This window comes from Myotis davidii, unplaced genomic scaffold (assembly GCF_000327345.1).
Source record: "Myotis davidii unplaced genomic scaffold, ASM32734v1 scaffold68, whole genome shotgun sequence".
Lineage (NCBI taxonomy): Eukaryota > Metazoa > Chordata > Mammalia > Chiroptera > Vespertilionidae > Myotis > Myotis davidii.
In genome coordinates, this window is record NW_006300376.1 from 4161817 (window position 1) to 4173452 (window position 11636).

Genomic DNA, 11636 nt, shown 5'->3' on the forward strand with positions numbered 1-11636 from the left:
TCCTCTATCTCTTGTTTCAATTCCCTGTAGTTTTCTGAGTACAGGTCTTTTATGTCCTTAATTAAGTTTATTCCTAGGTATCTTAATTTTTTTGGTGCAATGGTAAATTGCATTTTTTTTTTTTTTGCTTCTCTTTCTGTGAGTTCATTATTGGTATATAAAAAGGCCATAGATTTCTGGGTGTTGATTTTGTATCCTGCTACATTGCCAAATTTATTTATTAGGTCAAGTAGTTTTTTGATGGAGTCTTTGGGGTTTTGTATGTATAGTATCATGTCATCTGTGAATAAGGACAGTTTTACTTCTTCTTTTCCAATGTGGATGCCTTTTACTTCTTCTTGTCTGATCACTATGGCTAGCACTCCTAGTACTATATCAAACAGGAGTGGTGAAAGTGGGCATCCCTGTCTTGTTCCTGTTCTTAGGGGAAATGAGTTTAGTTTTTGCCTATTGAGTATGATGTTGGCTGTAAGTTTGTCATATAAGGCTTTTTTTATGATGAGGTATGATCCCTCTATTACCACTTTGCTGAGAGTTTTTATCAAGAAAGGGTGTTGAATTTTGTCAAATGCTTTTTCTGCATCAATTGATATGACTGTGATTTTTATCTCTCAATTTGTTTATGTGATGTATCACGTTTATTGATTTGCGGATATTGTACCATCCTTGCATCCCCGGGATAAATCCTACTTGGACATGGTGTATGATCTTTCTGATGTAATGCTGGATCCAATTTGCTAGAATTTTGTTGAGGATTTTGGCACCTATGTTCATGAGTGATATTGGCCTATAATTCTCTTTCATTGTGTTGTCTTTATCTGGGTTTGGTATTATGGTGATGTTAGCTTCATAGGATGAGCTGGGAAGTGTTCCTTCCTCTTGAATTTTTTGGAATAGTCTGAGAAGGATAGGTTTTAGTTCTTCCTTGAATGTTTGATAAAACTCCCCTGTGAAGCCGTCTGGCCCACGGCTTTTGTTTGCTGGAAGATTTTTGATGACTGCTTCAAATTCTTCCGTAGTTATCGGCTTATTGAGATTTTTAGATTCTTCCTGATTAAGTTTTGGAAGGTTGTATTTTTCTTGGAATATGTCCATTTCCTCCAGGTTGTCTAGTTTAATGGAATAGAGTTGTCATGGTGTTTTTTAAAAAATATTTAATATCTTTCTAAGTGAAGGGAAACTAAATTTTTAAATTATGAGCAAGAATCTTACTGTTTGTATTGTGCAATACCAGTTTTCAACGCAAATATAAGATCATATTACTCATCATGAAAGCACTGAAATTGTACACATTTTATATGTGCATTTGTATTTTGCTCTTACTAGATTCATGGAAATGTACAAAACAAACTCAACTGTTCTTAAAAATTCTCACTTGAGGACTATTTTAAATTGTTTTGAGAGAGAGAGAGAAGGAGGAGGAGGGGGAGGGGGAGGAGGTTGGGGAGGGGGAGTGTCCAGGTCAGCCTTTGGGTCAGGACGCGTAGGAGATAGAGAGAGAGAGAGAAAGAGAAAGAGAAAGAAAGAAAGAGAAACATCAGCTGGTTGTCTCTTGTACTTGCCCAGACTGGGGATCAAACTCACAACCTAGGTATGTGCCCTGATGGGGAGTCAAACCAGCAACCTTTTGGTATATAGGACAACACTCCAACCAACCGACCTACCCAGCTAGGGCCAGACTCAACTGTTTTTATTTCACCTCTTGGTATACTTACGTTCTACTAATGCTCTTCAGCTTACTGATAAGTAACAAAGGACTGAAAGGAAAAGGAACTATGGGTTGCCCTGTCTTTTCTTTCCTTCATGTTAATTGTTTTCAGTGGGTTTGTTAATAAAGGGAAGTAACACAATTAAGAAAGGATATGATAAACTTATTTGGTCCTGTTTCTTAAAATGTCATTGATTTCTTTCTGTATTGGAAGCAAGCTGTGGTTCAGACGGACTGCATGGCCTTTTGCGGCTGTCGGCACCCCCATTTATTCCGTTTTAGTAACATGCTTACCTTGTACTCACTTTGAATCTCACAGAACTGCCATACATGGTAGGTCCATGGAATGCTGTGCTGATAGGATATCATGAGTGCTGTGTCACTAATGGAGTGTGTATTTCTTCGATTATGTGCATGCTTTATTATCCCATTTTGAGCACAGGGGCTTTGTGACAGAATAGGTCACACACACAAAGTGGATCTGCTGATAGCCCTGAGGAGCTTCTGTTTGGACCTACTGTTAGCCTTGATAGGCATTCTGATTGGACCTGCTGATAGCCCTGAGGAGCATTTTGATTGGATCTGCTGATAGTCCTGACAAGGATTCTTATTGGCCCAGCTTGGGTTGTTCATCTACTCATGAACCTATCACCTGGGCTAGTGTATGGAGCACTCTGACTGGCTCACTTGTCTACAGCTGGGGATAAAAGTAGTGTTGTCAGCCTCTCCAACTAGGAGCACTCACTCAAAAAACCCAGCCGTAGGTAGACAACATATGTTTACTGTAAGGAGTTTCACATCTGTCAGCTCTACTTTCATCTCATGCTAGTGTTTTATTCCTCAAACCCCCCACACTAGGGTTTCAGGGACCTTTTTATTATTCTTAAGATATGTCCAGTTCCTGCATGACTGTGCTTTTGTACATGCTCTTCCTTCTGGGTACAGATTTCCTCTTCTCGTGGAAGGCTTTCACTAATTCTTTAACACTTAGTTCAAATTTGCTTCCTCTCTGGGGTCTCCCTGACTTCTGCTGGTAGAATAGTTGCTCAGACCTTAAGCTTTTATAGTTCTTTATTTGTTTATATCACGGCCGCTTCTATTCCAAAGTATTTGCTTTCTTGTTCACTTTCCCCCACTACTAGTATTCTCTGGGCTCCTTGAGAGCAGCGACTGTGTCTTACCCTCCCCCCGCCTTTTTTTTCAGTGCTTAGTGTAAGAGAATGCCTGTCACATAGCAGATCGCCATGAAAAGACGGTGTCATAAAATAGTGTTTTCAAGCTGCCTTCTCTAAAGGATGCTTTTATAAAGGAATCCATATTCGGGATGTCATTGAGGGCATCAGAGAATTTTCAGATGCTTCTTTCTCAAGCACTGGGCTTTTCTGAAACCAATGAAATGCAACACTCAGAGAAGTAATATTTTGAATTCAGATAAATTTTCAATAGTCTATATCAGTGGTTCCCAAACTTATTTGGCCTACCGCCCCCTTTCCAGAAAAAATATTACTCAGTGCCCCTGGGAATTAATTTTTTAAAAATTTTAATAGCAATTAAACAGAAAGATATATGTATTAATCTTTCTACCTTTTTCGTAAAATATAGTAAAGAAAGGTGTAAATTAGAAACATTGAAGTTTGAAATTATGAAACTATTTATTGAACTCAGAATAGAAAGGTAATACAAAAAAAGTTAAAACAAATGCACCTGTGGCCATCACCGCCCCTCTGGATCGCTGCAGCTCCCACTTTGGGAATCACTGGTCTATATCCTAAGGTCAAGCACACTGTCTATGGGTGAGTCCTGTGGACAGGCAGCGGACACCATTTCTCAACTTGCCCACTGGGCAGATCAGCCTGGGCTCTGCGAAGTCAGGAGCTACGTGTATCATCAGTGTGAGGCTGGTCCTGTCACCTTTTGTCTTGATATTTGCTCTCATATATTTATGCTCATTTGTAGCTGTCCAGGGGGTGCAGGAAAACAAAGGATATGATTCTATGGTTACCTTTAGACCCCTGTCCAGCTCTGCACATGGAGAAGGTCCATGTCGGCACATGCAAGATGAAAGGACTGCTGCTCAGAACTCTGCCTTCGGAAAAACACTTCAGGGAAGGAGGAGCCACTACAACAAGGCAGGCAATTTCCATGTTAGAAACAGGGGTGAGTGAAGAGTCTGCAAGCTCTTCCTAAACTGAATGTATGCAATTCCTGGGTCCCAACAAGAAAAATACTTTAAAAAATGGAACTAAAGTATGCAAAATGAAAGCGACAAGCAAAATTACATAAAAACCAATTATCCATAGGATAATGGTATGAATGTATTAATTAGGCTGAAGAATAAAAACAACAGAAAGAAATATAATTCAGAATTACGAGAGGAAACCTTTATTGTCACAGTCTCTCTGCTCTACTTAGCAAAATTGTGACACATTTTTTCAGCCATACTTTAGATTTAATCTTTAAATCTTGACTGTTCTCCAAGGAAATGAAACTATACAGATCATTTTGTACAGTTCTACTTGAAATACTGTTTTCTCCAGATAAATCACACTCTTAGCTATTATTTGTGTTTTGACATTATGTTAAAGGGCAGACATGGCTCCGTGTTTTGAACTTGTTTTCTGTTGCTCCATAATGATAAAAACAAGCCGGTAATAGAAACCCCTAAATGTAAATTAGAATAAAATTGATAATTAAGAGACTGCTGGAATTTTAAAAACATATAAAAATTAAGCAGGTTTTATGTCTTCTTTTATTTTTCTAGCCCTGAATACTTTTTTTTGCCAGTTTATTGATTCATAAAATGTTCACTATCCATCATACCTGTAAGAGAACAGCAAACTATGATTAATGCACCTTATAAACATTATATTTGATTGGTCAGGATTCTGTATCATCATAGAAAAATTTATCACTTAAATCAATATGGAATTGAGACATATGGTTAGGATATTTAAAAACCCTCTGTCTCTAATCATTATTTGGTGATTTTTCTAGTCCTGACAGAAGATGAATGTTTTATCAGTCAGTGACATCTGATTCAGGGGATCTTGTAACTAATAGCCCCGCAGGAGAGAAAGTTCACTAATGAAGGTTGTTATAAAGGGTAAAGGAAAGAATATGATAGAAAAATTAGAGGTGCCAGAAAAAATAGGCTGTAAATTGATAGTAATGAAGGTGAAGTTTTTCTTTTACATGGCAATAATAATCTATCACCTCCCACACCCTTCTGGGATGAAAATACCTAATTGGCCTTGGAGATAACGTTTGCTAAATGCAGCACCAGACTAATAGGTAGTTTGAAATGTGTTAAATGTGTTTAATTAAATTGATACTCCTGCATTTTCAAAATTTTAAAACTTCCTTGTAAGTGATTGTATACATTTGAAGAAATGTGTAGCATTCTTTTTGTAAAGTGGAAATACTCTAAATCCAATTATAATAAAAAACACTCAGACATAAATGAAGACCAAAAAAAATAGTAAAATTACTTTTTAACCTTTTGACACTTTATAACCAGGAAAAAAAAAAAAAGAGAATTCTTGGGGTTGGAAGGGAGTTGAGGTAAACAGTTGAATGCTCATATGTATCCGTATGCATGTGGAAGTACAGACAATCAATGAAATATTCAACATTATTCTACTATTATTAAATTTAACATGTGCCTGAATGCCAGTAATGCAACAAAGAGTTTCTATTTCCAATTTGGCTATCACTTAGCCTGTTCTTCACAGTTTGGGGATCTATAATTGAAGTGATTTCCTTTATTCATACAACCAAATGTAAGTGCTTGCTTTTGTAGGGGCTGTTCTGTTTAAGAAATTATGTTTAAGGTGAAGGTTAAATTCCCCAATTCCGCTTGGTTCTTAGTACACAGAGGTGGTCCGTTATACATTTACACTAATAGGTGCTCTTCAGAAAAGGGGTTCTGAGCCCTCCTGATTTTGCAGAAACACCTGGTAAAACAAAGTTAAACGTGTTTCTCCAGCATATGACTTCTTAGAGCCAAAGTGCATTCTGACGCTAAGAGGAGGATGTAGTACTTAGTATTGACCTAAATGTTTTGACCATGAAACCTAGACTGCAGAATCCTTGAGACCACTTTCCTTATTTGTTGAAATCATTGTATACCTCAGATGAGGATCAGATGATGTTTCTCCAATGTTGTTTCTGCCCCTGATGGAGATATTTGTGGCCGTGATTTGTGTCATTGGGCTGCCTCTAAGCACTCTCAGTAACCTACCAAGAACAGTGGTGGCAGGCAGCCAGCTGCCTCAGGTGCAGTCAGTGAGAGGGCGTATCGTCTGTAGAGAGTTGGAAAACAATAATAACACCAGGTTGTCTGCTTTCTATTGTTATCATGCTCCATCAATTTTAAACAATGCCAGTAATAAGAATACTCCTCCCTGTAGGAACAGATGCCACTCCCCACCAGTGGCTTGCTATTAAAAACTTGTGTTGGAGAAACTAAGCACCCATTTTTATATTTTATGCCTCCCCCTCCTACCCATCTCAAGGACAATTAAATTTCTCTTATTTGGTAAAAGTGAATTATTTCAAATTAGGAACCTTAGGCACAAAAATCTAAAACCAGTTTCTCATTGAGTTGCTTCATCTTGCTTACTCTACTGAAGAAAAAGTACTGATGCAATAAAAAAAGCACTAGGTATAAAATGCAATATATCCTAGGTTTTGTTTTGTTTTAAGAGAGGCAGTGTCATATTGTAGAATTTATCTTGACACAAAGACCTCAGTTGTAATGGTGGCTCTGAAACTGATGAACCATTGAGCCCTCATGGCATCAACTTTCTGGGGCTCAATTTCCCTATTTTAAAAAGATTAATGAAGGAACCGGGCAGATTATTTTACAACATAGTCATTTTGACTAAGTATGCCAAATTAAGATGATGTCTGGATTCAAGGAATAAGCATTAATTATACAGCCATCACAGTGTTGCTCATTTTCAGAAAAAAACAAATATGTAAGTTCCACCGACTCTAAAGTACTAAACTCTGGGCATTTAAAGACTGTCTCTCAGATTTCCAGAACTCTTAAATGAGAAGAGAAGGAATTCCTTCATGACCCAGAAATAACTCTCTTGCAGACTTTAGGAGTCTCCTCCTCCCCCCTCCCCCCAGCCATCTCCCCCAATTGAAGTCCTGATGTCTACAGATGGCAGATGCTTTAAAATCAGGCTGAAATCAGTCTATGAAGATTGCACTACTCTTGGTGCCTTGTCTCACTGTTTTAGTTAAAGTTTCTACCAGGTCTCTTTTCTGTCTTGGAAGCCTCTAGAGCAGTGATTTTCAACCATTTCATTTCATGGCACACACAAACTAATTACTAAAATTCTGTGGCATACCAAAAAAGATAATTTTTGCCTATTTAACATAAAAATAGGTTTAATTTTGAGTCATTCACACTGGATGTCTATTGTTGTGTTGGCTGTCATTTAAAAAAGTTGATAATCTAAGGGAAAAGAGGTCAGTGCCCCTGACTAAATAGTCGGGTATTGCAGGTTTTAAATATTCTTGTGGCACATTGATTGAAAACTATTGCTCTAATCTAAAGTATACTAAAGCATTTAATATCCATGGTGGACATCGTTGAATTTTTCTTGTTTCACCTGAATAATGGGTATTTTAGACATGGTTCCCAAAGGTATTTGAATATCAGGTGACCAAAAAAGACTTTTTTCTTCATTCATTTATGCATTTATTTAAAAAATGAAAAAAAACTATTGCTTGTCTACTCTGTGCTAACTCCATTGCCAGGGCTGGGTTAGAGTATGGTGTAAATTCTCTGATTTTGAGGAACTTGCCTCTTCTCAGGGGATGGATGGGGCTAGGAGAAAACAGATGGAGTCAAGATGTGCAGACATAGGTTTTTGATTCATTTAGAGTCCTTGCATAGTAAACCATTTATTCTAAACACTGAGCACAGCAATATGCAAGTAATGTACTTTTAGGGGTCAAAAGTTCCGACAAATATTTCCAGCTGTCAGTTAGACCTTACAGCCCTGATTAGATTGAGTAGTCTGCCTGTCTTTCGGTTCAGGCCAAACTCTCTCTGGGCTTGCCCCTTGTTTCTTTCCCTGAGCCAGCGTAGTCAGAGGCTGTTTTTTCCATATACTACAGTAGTGTTTCCCAAACCTCGCTATGCCTCAGAATCACATAGGAAATCACTTGAGGTAGTAAAAAAATGTATATATGTGTCTGTACTATATATAATGGATTTATATATTAATACATATACTCTAAATTTCTGGGATATACTCCAACTTTCTAGGAATGAGGGACCTGAGATCTGTATTATTCATAAAGTGCTGCAGGTGATTTTATTTAATCTGGTGCCATTTTTCAAACCAGATTTAGGAACTACTACCAGATTAGTCTAATGCAAGGATTTCTTCAACCTTCTCTTCTCAGGATTTCACAGTATGAAGTATAAGGCATTTGAGAAGTGTGCCTGCCTTTCCAACTGCATCTCTCATTGCTTCATTACTGGTTCTGTTTCAAACTCACTACTAACTTTTGGAAGCCATCAGCATTCCTGCTTCCATGTCTTCTTTGCACTTTTCTTCATGTCCTGATGGTGCTTTTCCCTCTTCTTAGGTCTCCATTCTTTCAAAGCCGGCTCAAGTCCCACCTCTGACCTGAGAACCTCTCCACTTTGGCAACCTGAGTGCCTTCCTTTTTATAGCCTTTATCATTTGGGTTACCCATTCATCATTGTATTATACTCCTTGTGACCACAAAGTCTAGTTCAACTCTTAGAAAGGTTTCTAAGTGACTGGTGCACATGACATGTCATTTATAGCATTTCATGAATAAGTAAAGGACATTTACCAATACTCTTTAGAAACTAGTGCTGCTGTTTGGCATTTAATTTTGTGAATTCAGTGAAGGCATGTACCGCACCTGTCTTAATCACTAAAATCATGTTCAGTGCCTGGCCTATAATTATTTGTTGGACAATGTTAGGAAAAAGCTTATGTTATTGTTTCAAAACCTTTGGTGTTGCTCTTTGTTCATTGTTCGGTGCATGTTATAATGAGGGTCTGAAACTTTGCTTTGCACTCTTCAGTTCTCATTATTTCCTTTTTAGCACACAGCGGGAGCTTAAGCTGCCCACTTGACACCATGCCTGGTTTCTGTCCCAGAAAGGAGCTGTTTATCATGACTTCACAAGGCAAGTAGACTAACCTGAATTATCCTGTGATTAAAGTAATGTATAAACCTTGAGGCGATTCCACCGTGAACATTCTATCAGCTTAAAAAACTCACTGTGCTCCATAAAACTGATCTTATTGGCTCTCTGGGCTTGTTTATGGTTATGGGGTTTAGGGGAACAGTGAGGATCTGACCCTGGTTCAATAGACAAACTTCTAGTTGATATTCTTTACAAGCACACACTAACTTAAATTCTTCTGATTTTAATTTTGTCCAAGCCTTATAATATACCCTGTCTTAATTGGATCTATTCTTTCTGATAACTATATATCTGGCATTCCATCAATTCTCATAGTGAATCTTCAAGGAAAAAAAAAACTTGATAAAGCAATAACCTATGCGTATTTGGATTTAGAAAGCATCTTTTGCTTTTAACTCTGTAGTTGTAAATATTGTTTGGAAGCCCAAATACCTTGTGTGAAAGGCAGCCAAACCTTGCTTATTTTGGCACAGATAGTTACAGGAAGCTGAAAAATGGTTCCTTCACACATTTTACTAAACTACACAATGAACACATTTTTATTCTAAATAGACCCTTGAGATTCAGGCTGTTTTACCCTTAGCTGAAAGCATAAACCTGGATATTTCTACTGGCAGCAAGTAAAAGGCTCAATAATTATTTATTGAGTATTTTTATAGATCAGATTCCACAGGATGGACTGGGTACAAAGATGAACAAAGCAGTTATATCTTTGTCCCATGCAAGTCACAGTCTATTCATATAGACAGATATTAAGCATATACTAGTAATAATTTAGTTACTGTTGTAATAGTGGTATAAAGTAAATATCTAGTGTATAGTGAGAGAATATCATTAGAGCCCCAACCTCATCTGAGGTGGTGAGTTAGGGGGAGGAGTGGGAAGTGGTCAGAAGAGGCTTCCCAGAATGGGTATTATTTAATACTAGAGGCCCAGTGCACGAATTCATGTACCAGTGGGTTTCCTCGGTCTGGTCTGTGGGACTGGGCTGAAATCAGCTCTCTGACATCCCCTGAGGGGTCCCGGATTGTGAGAGGGTGTAGGCCGGGCCAAGGGACCCCATTGGTGGGTGATCAGGGCCGGGGAGGGACATGGGAGGTTGGCATTAGGGGGAGGAGTGGGAAGTGGTCAGAAAAGGCTTCCCAGAATGGGTATTACTTAATACTAGAGGCCCAGTGCACGAAATTCATGTACCAGTGGGTTTCCTCAGTCTGGTCTGTGGGACTGGGCTGAAATCAGCTCTCTGACATCCCCTGAGGGGTAGCTTTGTTTGGAAGGTTGTCCGGAAAGTTGTGCAGACGGTTGTTCTGCTGTTTGGTCTAATTAGCATATTATGCTCTTTTTATTATTAGGATAGTAATAAAAGCATAATATGCTAATTAGACTGGATGACCTTCCCAACGAAGCTGGGGCTGTGAGGGAAGCCAGTGCCAGCAGCTGGGGAAAGGAAGACCTACTCTTGCATGAATTTCGTGCATCGGGCCTCTGGTATAGGATAAGATCTGAGAGAAAGAGTGGGAATTAAGGCAAAGAAAGGAATTACCAATTCCACAAATATAAGAATAATGAATAATGAATTATGCTCACCTACTCCTATTTTATGTTTATCCTGTCACTAGTACCAGGGGAGAAGGACTGTATGATCTCTCTAATTCCTGGTTATAATGACTATTATGAAGAACAAGAATGCTGTTAAAGAAACTGTGAAGATCAGGGAGACAGAGATTGTAAATATTCACAAAGAGAAAATGCCTGTTAAAAACATCACATAAGGATTCTAACACATTCTAATAATCATTTACACTAAACAGAAGAAAATTTTTCTATGCTATATTTCTTGACATATGTGGCTTATAACATATTAAAATTTTACTTGATATATTATCCAGCTATAAGAGAATACTTAGCATTTTGGTGTTTAACAAAGGAACTGTTGCATTCTCGATGTGTCCAAAATAATATAAGAAAGAAATAAAGACAGAAAGAGGGAAAATCAGACAAAATTTGACACAGGTTATTTTGTGAAAAATGTGCCTAAAATCAAGCAATACAATTTTTCAGAAATGTTAAATGCTAATTGTGAGCTGGAATCATTATATATTGACAAGAAAAATAGTATTGATTTTTTTTCAGCCCCTCAATTTGGAGCCACTGGTATTTTGGGTGAACCTAAAATAGAGTTCTTATGTGAAATTTACTTTTGTTTCTTCCCAATTATGGATGCTGTAGCAGATCTAAGGGCCAAGAGTGAGCAAAGTAACATCGCATTTGTAGTCAGATGTTAGTTGGGGTGCAGTCATCTGAGCTAACCACTGGGCTTATGCTGTTGAGTTTACTGCTAATAGCAACTTTTTTATCTGTGGGAAAACTAAGGCTCAGAGAGCTTAACTAATTTGCTGAAGTATTTGAACCAGGATTGAAACACAATCCAAAGCCCATTTTATTTCTTCTAAATTAAAGAGAAAGTGTTTTCCCCAAGAGAAAGAAAGCTGATTTTCTTTATTATTCTGGATTAGTGGTTGTCTATAAAATGTTGAAAGGCCTCATAAAGGCAAATTTACGTTTGGTGTGTGGTTCAAAGAGAATTTTCTTAACTAGATGGTAAAATGTTCCTTAAAAGAGCTGAGTGTAGAAACAGAACTTGGATTGCTAATGACTTTCTTGTTCATATTTACTTTAAAGTTTTTCTTTTTTTCATTACAAATGTAAAGATGTTTA

At 37.8% G+C, this 11636-nt stretch overlaps 1 long non-coding RNA gene across 1 annotated transcript in view; it reads left to right on the plus strand.

Moving 5' to 3' along the window:
* Window positions 1-7252, plus strand: part of LOC107185199 — a 23212-nt gene extending 15960 nt beyond the window's left edge. Inside the window, exon 3 of the long non-coding RNA XR_001516117.1 lies at window positions 7168-7252. This is a non-coding gene — a long non-coding RNA (uncharacterized LOC107185199). The remainder of the gene's footprint in view (window positions 1-7167) is intronic.
* Window positions 7253-11636: the final 4384 nt, after the last annotated feature.